General features: G+C 46.8%; 1 protein-coding gene across 1 annotated transcript in view; it reads left to right on the top strand.

Annotated features, from left to right (window-relative positions):
* Positions 1 to 8,104: 8,104 nt before the first annotated feature.
* Positions 8,105 to 8,674, top strand: part of zc3h7bb (zinc finger CCCH-type containing 7Bb) — a 29,279-nt gene continuing 28,709 nt past the window's right edge. Inside the window, exon 1 of the mRNA XM_056297314.1 lies at positions 8,105 to 8,380. The gene's annotated coding sequence lies outside the window, so the exon portion shown is untranslated. The remainder of the gene's footprint in view (positions 8,381 to 8,674) is intronic.

Below are 8,674 nucleotides of genomic sequence, written 5' to 3'. Positions count from 1 at the left end.
CCTGCTCACAGTCTGCTGCACAGAGTACTCTGACCCGCCTGAACCCTGCAGGACCACCGACACCAAGACCCAGAACAGAACACACGGCCTCCGTTGCAACAAAAAAAACAAAACTTGCCTTCGCTCTCCCCCGTTGGACGTGTCCGCCGGCCTTGCTCGCCCACCGGCAGGCTCGGCCCAACACGAGGATGCCAGAACACACCCCGTCAGTCACAGCTGGGTTTCCGAATAACACAACGCTTAAGATATTATCAAAACCTTCAAACAGTTCTCTTTTTAACTAGCTACTAGCTAGCTAGCTAGCTATATAGCTCAAGTTAAGAGGATATTTCACCCCCCCCATTGGCCCGAGGGGTCAAACCAGGGTGTCGTTCTGTATTTGTTAACTTGAAATAACCTTTTCACGTTTGATATGAAAAAACAGAAGTCACGAGCACAGTTGGACAAATAAAATGGTGATGAATCTGGACAGATTTTCACTTTTACAACACACCTTCATAAAACATTCAGGGGTTTTTCTTGTTCTCTTTTCAGCGTAAAGCCCCCTTGTTGGTTTTGCAGTCACATAACAAGGAATGTGCATCAGTGCTGTGTGTGTGTGTGTGTGTGTGTGTGAGAGAGAGAGAGAGAGAGAGAGAGAGAGAGAGAGAGAGAGAGAGAGAGAGAGAGAGAGAGAGAGAGAGAGAGAGAGAGAGAGAGAGAGAGAGAGAGAGAGAGAGAGAGAGAGAGAGAGAGAGAGAATTTGTTACCCTGATGGGAGGGGGGGGGAAGCTTAGTCCTGGCAGTGGTTGACTGGTGGGGGAGCTGGGCGGAGCTCAGCTCCCTGGCTGACGCCCATTCTCCAGGATGGACCACAGGCTCTCCGAGGCTCCATCACATGACTTCAGCGCCTTTCCAGTCCTGCACACTCACATAAAAGATGAACATGATGTCATCACTCTGACACGGCCTCAACTACCACTCATTTCTACACATTGTCGAAATAGTGGCCAACTTGTACATGGAGGAGGTGGAAAAGAGGCCTCCGATGTCCTATCCAGGGACCCCACCTAGCCATTGGTTCAGATTTCTGGATGGCACCAGGGTTAAAATGAAATCTCAGGATGTAGCACATTTCATCGACCACATTAACTCTGGACAACCACATCAGGTTCACCAGGGAGGATGTGGAACATGGCAGGGTAGCCTTCTTACACTGTGAAGTTGCAGTTGGTGATGGGGGACATTTGATTGTTGATGTTTACTGTAAACCGACACATACTGAGCAGTACTTAAGGTTTGACTCTCATCACCCACTGGAGCACAAACTAGGAGTCATCAAGACACTGGACCACCGAGCTGACAACGTCCCCACTGATACAGCGGCCGGGGAAGGGGAGAAATCCCACATTAAACAGGTCCTGGTTAAGTGTGGTTATCCTAACTGGGTGTTTGTCAAAGCCAGGAAGACGCCCGAACAGTGCACCAGCCGATCGAAGAGAGGAGAAGGACAACAGCTGCCTAGGCGTAAACCAGTGGCGATTCTGTATGTGACGAGAGTGTCGGAACACTTGAGATATGTATTTTCTAAACACCGCGTCTCAGCTGCTTTCAAACCCCCAAAACACTCTGCGCCAGAAGCTGGTCCACCCCAAGGATCGAGTCCGCCTGCACAAACAGAGCAATATAGTGTACGCCGTTAAGTGCCGGGAGGACTGCCGTGACTTGTACAACTAAACATGCTTGGGAAACTCAACACGCTGGCCAAGAGGATGGCACAACGCAGGAGAGCTAACGCGTCAGACCAGGACTCCACAGTCTACACCAGGGCTGGGCAGTCTTATCCAGAAAGGGCTGGTGCGGGTGAAGGTTTTTGTTCCAACCAAGCCGTTACACACCTGTGTCTCCTAATCAAGTTCCTCAGCAGAGACTCTACTGGTGGATTAGTGGGATCAGGTGTGTAACTGCTTGGTTGGAACAAAAACCTTCACCCACACTGGTCCCTTCTGGATAAGACTGCCCAGCCCGGGTCTACACCCATCTACAGGCCAGTGGCCACTCTTTCAAGGATGAGGACGTGCACATCCTTGATAGGGAGGAACGCTGGTTTGAACGGGGAGTCAAAGAGGCCATCTATGATAAGAGGGAAGGACCATCCCTGAACCGAGGGGGGCCTAAGAATACACCTGTCGCCATCTTACAATGCTGTGGTCGCAACTGTTCCCAAATCCTCTGAGAGAGGACCTGCAGGCGGCTGGTGTGACAGAGGAAGATGCAGAGGACAGGAATTGATGGATACGGATGATCCACTGTGGTGACCCCTAATGGGAGCAGCCAAAAATAGTAGTAGTAGTAGTAGTAGTGAAATTTGAGTATAAAAAAAGCTTTTATCAGCCAGATGGAAAAAAAAATCCACAGAAAATTGTCTTACAAATTTCTTTGCATTTTCAAAAAACTGCAGCCACCAACTGAATTGAAAAGTCTATTAAATACCCTTACAATGATACTTTATAACAGCTGGTGCCAAAAGATGGCCCAAATTAAGGTTTGGGATACTTTATCTTAAGAAGAATGGCCACATGGGAGCAACTGGTGCTTCTAGCTGGTGGACAACATCACACTGTCGTATGTGCTTATAAATGACCGAGTCTCAGGGTGCCAATCCATTAAGAAGAAAGAAAGAAAGCCACTTTTTTTTGTCATTGTATAGCGCCCGGGGGCCAACTCCAGTTCTTCTTTCCATTGCCTTGCTCAAGGGCACAGACAGGAGTATTAACCCTAACGTGCATGTGTTTTGATGGCGGGAGGAAACTGGAGCACTCAGAGGAAACCCACGCAGACACGGGGAGTACATGCAAACTCCACACAGAAAGGACCTGGGACAGCCTGGGGTTCAAACCCAGGACCCTCTTACTGTGAGGCAGCAGTGCTAACCACTGGGCCACCGTCCTGCCTTAAGTTAAAGTAACCCAATAGGGCTGGGGGACGTTAGGGGAAATAGCCGTCCAGTGCGTCTCACGTCAAAATGCCTCCATTGTGGTCGCAGGTTAAGATGGCCGCTCAGAATCTCACCAGGACTGCTGGAATTTCAGAACGCGGCCTCCCAGTGAACACGTCACTCCAGCGGCATCTTTGACAGAGGAATGAAGAGGGAAGAACCAACCTGAATTAACAAATCAACAACCTCAAAGGAAGACCAACGACTGCTCTGCAAGAAAATGAAAAATGACGTCCCATAAAATGCGGGATACCTTAAGTTGGTCTTTGACCTCCAGGGCCTTGGCGAGGGCTTGCGCTGTCTCCATGCCCACAGAGTTCCCCTCGAAGCACAAAGCTCCGAGTCCCTGATATCGCTCAATGTCACGCACCAGCTCTGCAACTAGAAGCACAACGAAGATATGAGGGTGGGGATAAACCCGGAGCGGGTCTGTGTGCACAGCGGCTGATGTAGGGAACATCTGATGTACAGAAAGCACAAAGAACAACATTTTTCTGGATCTCACGACAGTGTGTCATCCAGTTTAAGCCCCTGGCCTCTGTAGCTCAACTCTCCATGTACAATGTGGGTTTTGGACGGGGCTCTTGCCAGATGGGCTACATCATCTGAGGTCATGTCGTTCCTAGACAGAACTATGCGAGACAGGGTATTCGGCAGTGGCCTTTTCTAATGTATTTTTCTGTGAAACTCGTTGACATTCTCGACATAGAAGTCAAATTTTCTAACATCACGGTTGTCAACACAGTAACATTGGCTATAAAAAGAATAATAAAAATAATATTATTGTTAGCAGTCGGTTGATAATATCAATGTTGCTAGTCAGCTGTCAGCCAATTAGCAGCATTCAGTTACACAGGCATAGTAACCTGAACACACGTTATTGATAAACGTTGTGTACAGATGAACTGCTTCAACTTTCTGGGATTTTCTTACCTGGATTATTGAGCACGAGTCAAGACATACACGAGCGTTTGTCAAACATTAACAACGGATGTTCGCGTTTCTTCCACTCAATGACGTCACTGGGGGTCGACCAGCACCTGAATTCAGCTGAGGACGGATCCGGACACATGAATCATCAGAGGGCTCACAACGTCACCGGTGGTCAACGGCAGGGCGCCCGAGCCGAGAGCAGCAGCAGAAGGGCAGGTTGAGCATCAGTGTCATAGTCACCAAATGTAATCTATGGAATCGTGCTGGGGGACACGATGTCACCGAAATTGTTCTTGTCCGGCACCACCAAGTTGTATCCAATGCATTCCTATGGGCCAAGTGTTTCTTGCGCGAGTCAAGTTATCGAGACGCTGTCTCTGGCTCGTCTGGCCTCCCGGCAGAATGCCGGTCACTTACATATATTGGAAAACACAAAAACTACCCCATTTATCCACATGTCAGACAGCAGAAACGACACGACCGCTCAGTAAGCGTCTGCATCAGCTCTCTTTGGTTTCCTCACGGCTTTTTTTACATGTCATTTTCTTACTCGTCCCTTCTACTGCCCCCCAAATGGGCGGCAGACTAACGACAAGGTATAACACGAACCCTAACCGCCGTAGTTTTTGTGTTTTCAAATATATGGAGGTTCTCCCGGGAGGCCAGACCAGCCAGAGCCAGGGTCTTGATCACATGACTCACGCGAGAAAAAACGTGGCCCATAGGAACGCACCGAATACAACTTGGTGGTGCCGGACAAGAACGTTTCAGTGACATCGTGTCCCCCAGCACGATTTCATAGATTACATTTCGTGACCAAGACACGAAATCTCTCGTGATATATTAGAGTTAATTTAGATACAGGAACTGGAAATAGACCTCTCACGGGGGGGGGGGGTGCAAAAAAAACCAACCTATGTTAAACCACGGCATATTTAACGTTTGTTTAGTAAGTACTCACATTTTAAAGGAAAGGCATTGTAGTACTTTGGTATATGATAGCATTATTAATAGAACTTGTATGCTACCGCCATCTGCTGGGTGGGTTAGGTAGAGACCTGCCTATAACCTGGCTGTTTGTTGGGAACGTTGCGTGAGTTAGCCCTATTTTGTATTGTGATAATGCATCAGATCAGATTGTGTATAAAAATGTTTTTTTATACGTTTAAATTTTTTTTTTCCTTTTTTCCATGATTGCTGCCAATCATGGGGGGGGGCGCCCCCCCCTCACCACAATGAGTGCACGCCCCTGTACGAGGGGAGTCGAGAACGGATGGATGCCGACCAAAGTCGCCGGAAGCCGTCCGTAACGTGGTATGTACAACTTGAACCCCCCCCCCCCCCCCCGTGTGCTGGTAGATGCAGGTAAAGTGTGTGGGCAGTTGTGTGCATGTGGTTGACGCGTATCCGCGGTAAATCTCGCAGGCGTCTCGAAAAATAGGCCGTTGTCAATAGCGCACGCCAACAAACAGGAAACTGGTATGACCGCTGCAGTAGAAACCGGAAGTCAGTGGACTACAGTTATGCGTGGAAGCCATTGGCCAAGTACAATTGGGGAGAAACGGGGGTGGGTGGGTGGGGGGGGGGTGCCTGTAGTGGACGTTAGTCTTTATTCTTTCACAACAGACTGCCCACTAGGTCACATTCCTACACAGTGTTACACTTGCAAGACATTCAGGACTCCCATCCAACTAATTATGACCAGTTATCTCTACCTTTGATATGCGATTAAATATACCCATAATGCCACATCAACGGGGACCTAATCTAAATGGTAACCTTTGACCTCCCTTGCTCCCCTTAAGTCTCGAATCTACCCCCGTCGACAGAAAAATACTGATGCGTTGCCTCAAAGACAAATTTCTCGTTATTGCATCAATGCGTAAATCAGAGCAGAAGGGTGCTGCAGGTTTTGTGTATCAGGTCCACGAGGTGAATGAAGTAAAACATCGGGAAAGCCATCAATGGCTACACTGACGTAATATCGTTCTTACCAGAAGGACCCCGCTACAATGTAGCGGTTTGGTTATCCACCCGTCTAAATCTCCCTCCTCTTCATCCTGCCAGCTAACCGCCTTCCCCCCCTGCCCCTAACCACCCCCCCACTCCACCTCCCCCCCCCCAAATGCTCAGAATCGTCTGAAATGCCGAGACAAGTGGTTTTTAGCCATTTTTAGAAAATGCATATAATTATGCATAATTATTATAATTTTCTGCTATTTTTCTGGTCCTCTCTGGAACAATACCTACCACCTCCAAAAAAAAATTAGGATCATAAATGCATTTTTGCAAAAATGCATATATTTTGCATGTCAAAAAATTTCTAAGTCCCAGAAAATTTTTATGTAGGTTGAAAAAAATCAAAGATTCTCAGAATCACCCGAAATGCCGAGAAAAGTGGTTTTCAGCCATTTTCAGAAAAATTCATATTTTGCGTATTTATGCATATTTATGCATAATTATTATAATTATTTTAATTTTCTGCTATTTTTCTGGTCCTCTCTGGAACAATACCTACCACCCCCCCCCAAAAAAATGAGGATCATAAGTGCATTTTTGCAAAAATGCATATATTTTGCATAATGCCAAAACATTTATAAGTCCCAGAAATTTTTTTGTGTATAGGTGAAAAAATCAAAGATGCTCAGAATCACCTGAAATGCCGAGAAAAGTGGTTTTCAGCCATTTTCATAAAAATGCATATTATTTATGCATAATTATGCATAATTTTAATTGTCTTGGATTTTTCCCTTACTCTCTGAGACAATACCTACCACCTCCAAAAAGAATTAGGATCATAAGTGCTTTAGTTTTCGGTCCCGCTATCTACACTAACACACACACACACACTAACACCACACACACACACACATTACATATGTGTGTGTGTGTGTGTGTGTGTGTGAGTAGATGGCGTGCACTGTAATAATGTACAGTAGGATGAAATGTGTCAAGGTGCCCTGGGGAAAGTCTTCAACTTTGATAAGAACCTTCGAAAGAAACGGAGTAACTTCATTATAGCGGCAGAATATTTTGCACATGCTGATTCTTACCCCCCCACCCCCACCCTTTATGAATAAAGTCGTAAAGTTTATAGACATGTTTGTATGGAAAGCCTCTTTACAGTGGGCCGACAGCCAGATGAAGGAGATCACTGCGCTGCGCTTTCCTATTGCTTCTCTTCTTCTGTGGTTTGTTCATAGCGTCGTGTATTTACCCTTATTATCATTACTCACAGCAAACTATCAAGTCCGCCGTGGCGACCCCTGGGAAACAGCAAACAAGCCAGAAGAAGAAGCGGGTTACCCTTTTCTACATGGTTTTAATCTGACTTTTTTTCCTGCTGCGTGGTCTGTTAAATCAGTGGTTCTCAACCTTTTGGGGTCCTGGACCCCCCTGCGTATTTTTGATCTACCCTGAGGACCCCTCCACCTGATCTTGGGGGAGGGGGGTTGCAATTTGATAGAAACAGTAGAAACTGCATTTTAAATTGCATTATAGCATTTATTCACTCTTTGGGGCAAAATAAGAGCTTTCAGGTTGTAACTTAGATATAGTTAACAAAACAGAATTCTTATGCAGTAACTTTCAGATATATGTAACAAACAGAATATGTATTCAGTAACTTTCAGATATATGTAACAAAACAGAATATGTATTCAGTGACTTTCAGATATATGTAACAAAACAGAATATGTATTCAGTAACTTTCAGATATATGTAACGAAACAGAATATGTATTCAGTAACTTTCAGATATATGTAACAACAGAATTTTGATGCAGTAACTTTTAACAATGCAAACGGGAGCGAGATCTCTTATTAAAATACAATAAATTACACTTGTGAAACAGATGTAATTAGAGAAAAAAGTCCTGTTACCCTTTATAGTTTAGGTAGATAAAGGTCTCAGTCACATTCGAGTAAAATAATCCTATTTCTATAAATATCATAGGATCTTTTTTTTAAAGACATTTTATTTTCACGAGCCCTTGCAATTACACCACGGACCACTAGGGGTCCACCGACCCCCGGTTAAGAAACACTGTGTTAAATAACGTTATTGTCTGATTACTCTGCGTGGGAAAAAAAGAAAACTTTGAAACGAACCACCAGGGGGCGACTGCTGACCCGTCAAACGCCATCAAACCTCGCTCCCTCCGACCTCTATCGCCCCCTGTCGTCCGGCTCCCTCCAGGAAACTTGTTGCGAGTTGGCCCGCGGCGTTACGGTTAGCCGAGCGGCTAAGCTAGCTAATGCCCAGCCGTCCGCCAGCAGCTGTCCCGCTGTCTTAACGAGGGAGCCTCCCGATCCGTCCGCGTACCCGCTTACAGGGGGGGGGGGCGGCCAGCGACTTCCAAATATGCGCCCGGCGATTTCGTAATATTTCGCGGATATCTTTCGGAGGTATTGTCGCCGAAGGTCTCTCAAGCTCCCTATCTAAGGTCCGGAAAAGCGGACGTGGAACACGGTAAGTTCCAGAGTTTGTTGGAGGGGGGGGGGAGTCCGGGCCCCGTGTTTTGGGGCTAGCTAAAGCGTTCGGTGGCTAACGGAGGTTGGGCTCGCTAGCGTGCCGCGTCCGACCGCTTAGCCGTTTCTTCTTGGACGCGGGAAGGACGAAAACAAACGAACCCTCCTCCATTCAAACTAGCGTGAGTGTGGTCTAGAGGCGCCGCCGGACACGCTTCCTAGACCCAACTTTCATTTCGGCAAGTCGGCGTGACGAGCCCCCCGCTTGCGCTCGCGCTCTCCTCGCGAGCTAACC

Source organism: Lampris incognitus, chromosome 17 (genome assembly GCF_029633865.1).
Source record: "Lampris incognitus isolate fLamInc1 chromosome 17, fLamInc1.hap2, whole genome shotgun sequence".
Taxonomy (NCBI): domain Eukaryota; kingdom Metazoa; phylum Chordata; class Actinopteri; order Lampriformes; family Lampridae; genus Lampris; species Lampris incognitus.
Note: the sequence above shows the minus strand (reverse complement) of the source record. Positions and strands in the feature narration are given on the sequence as shown.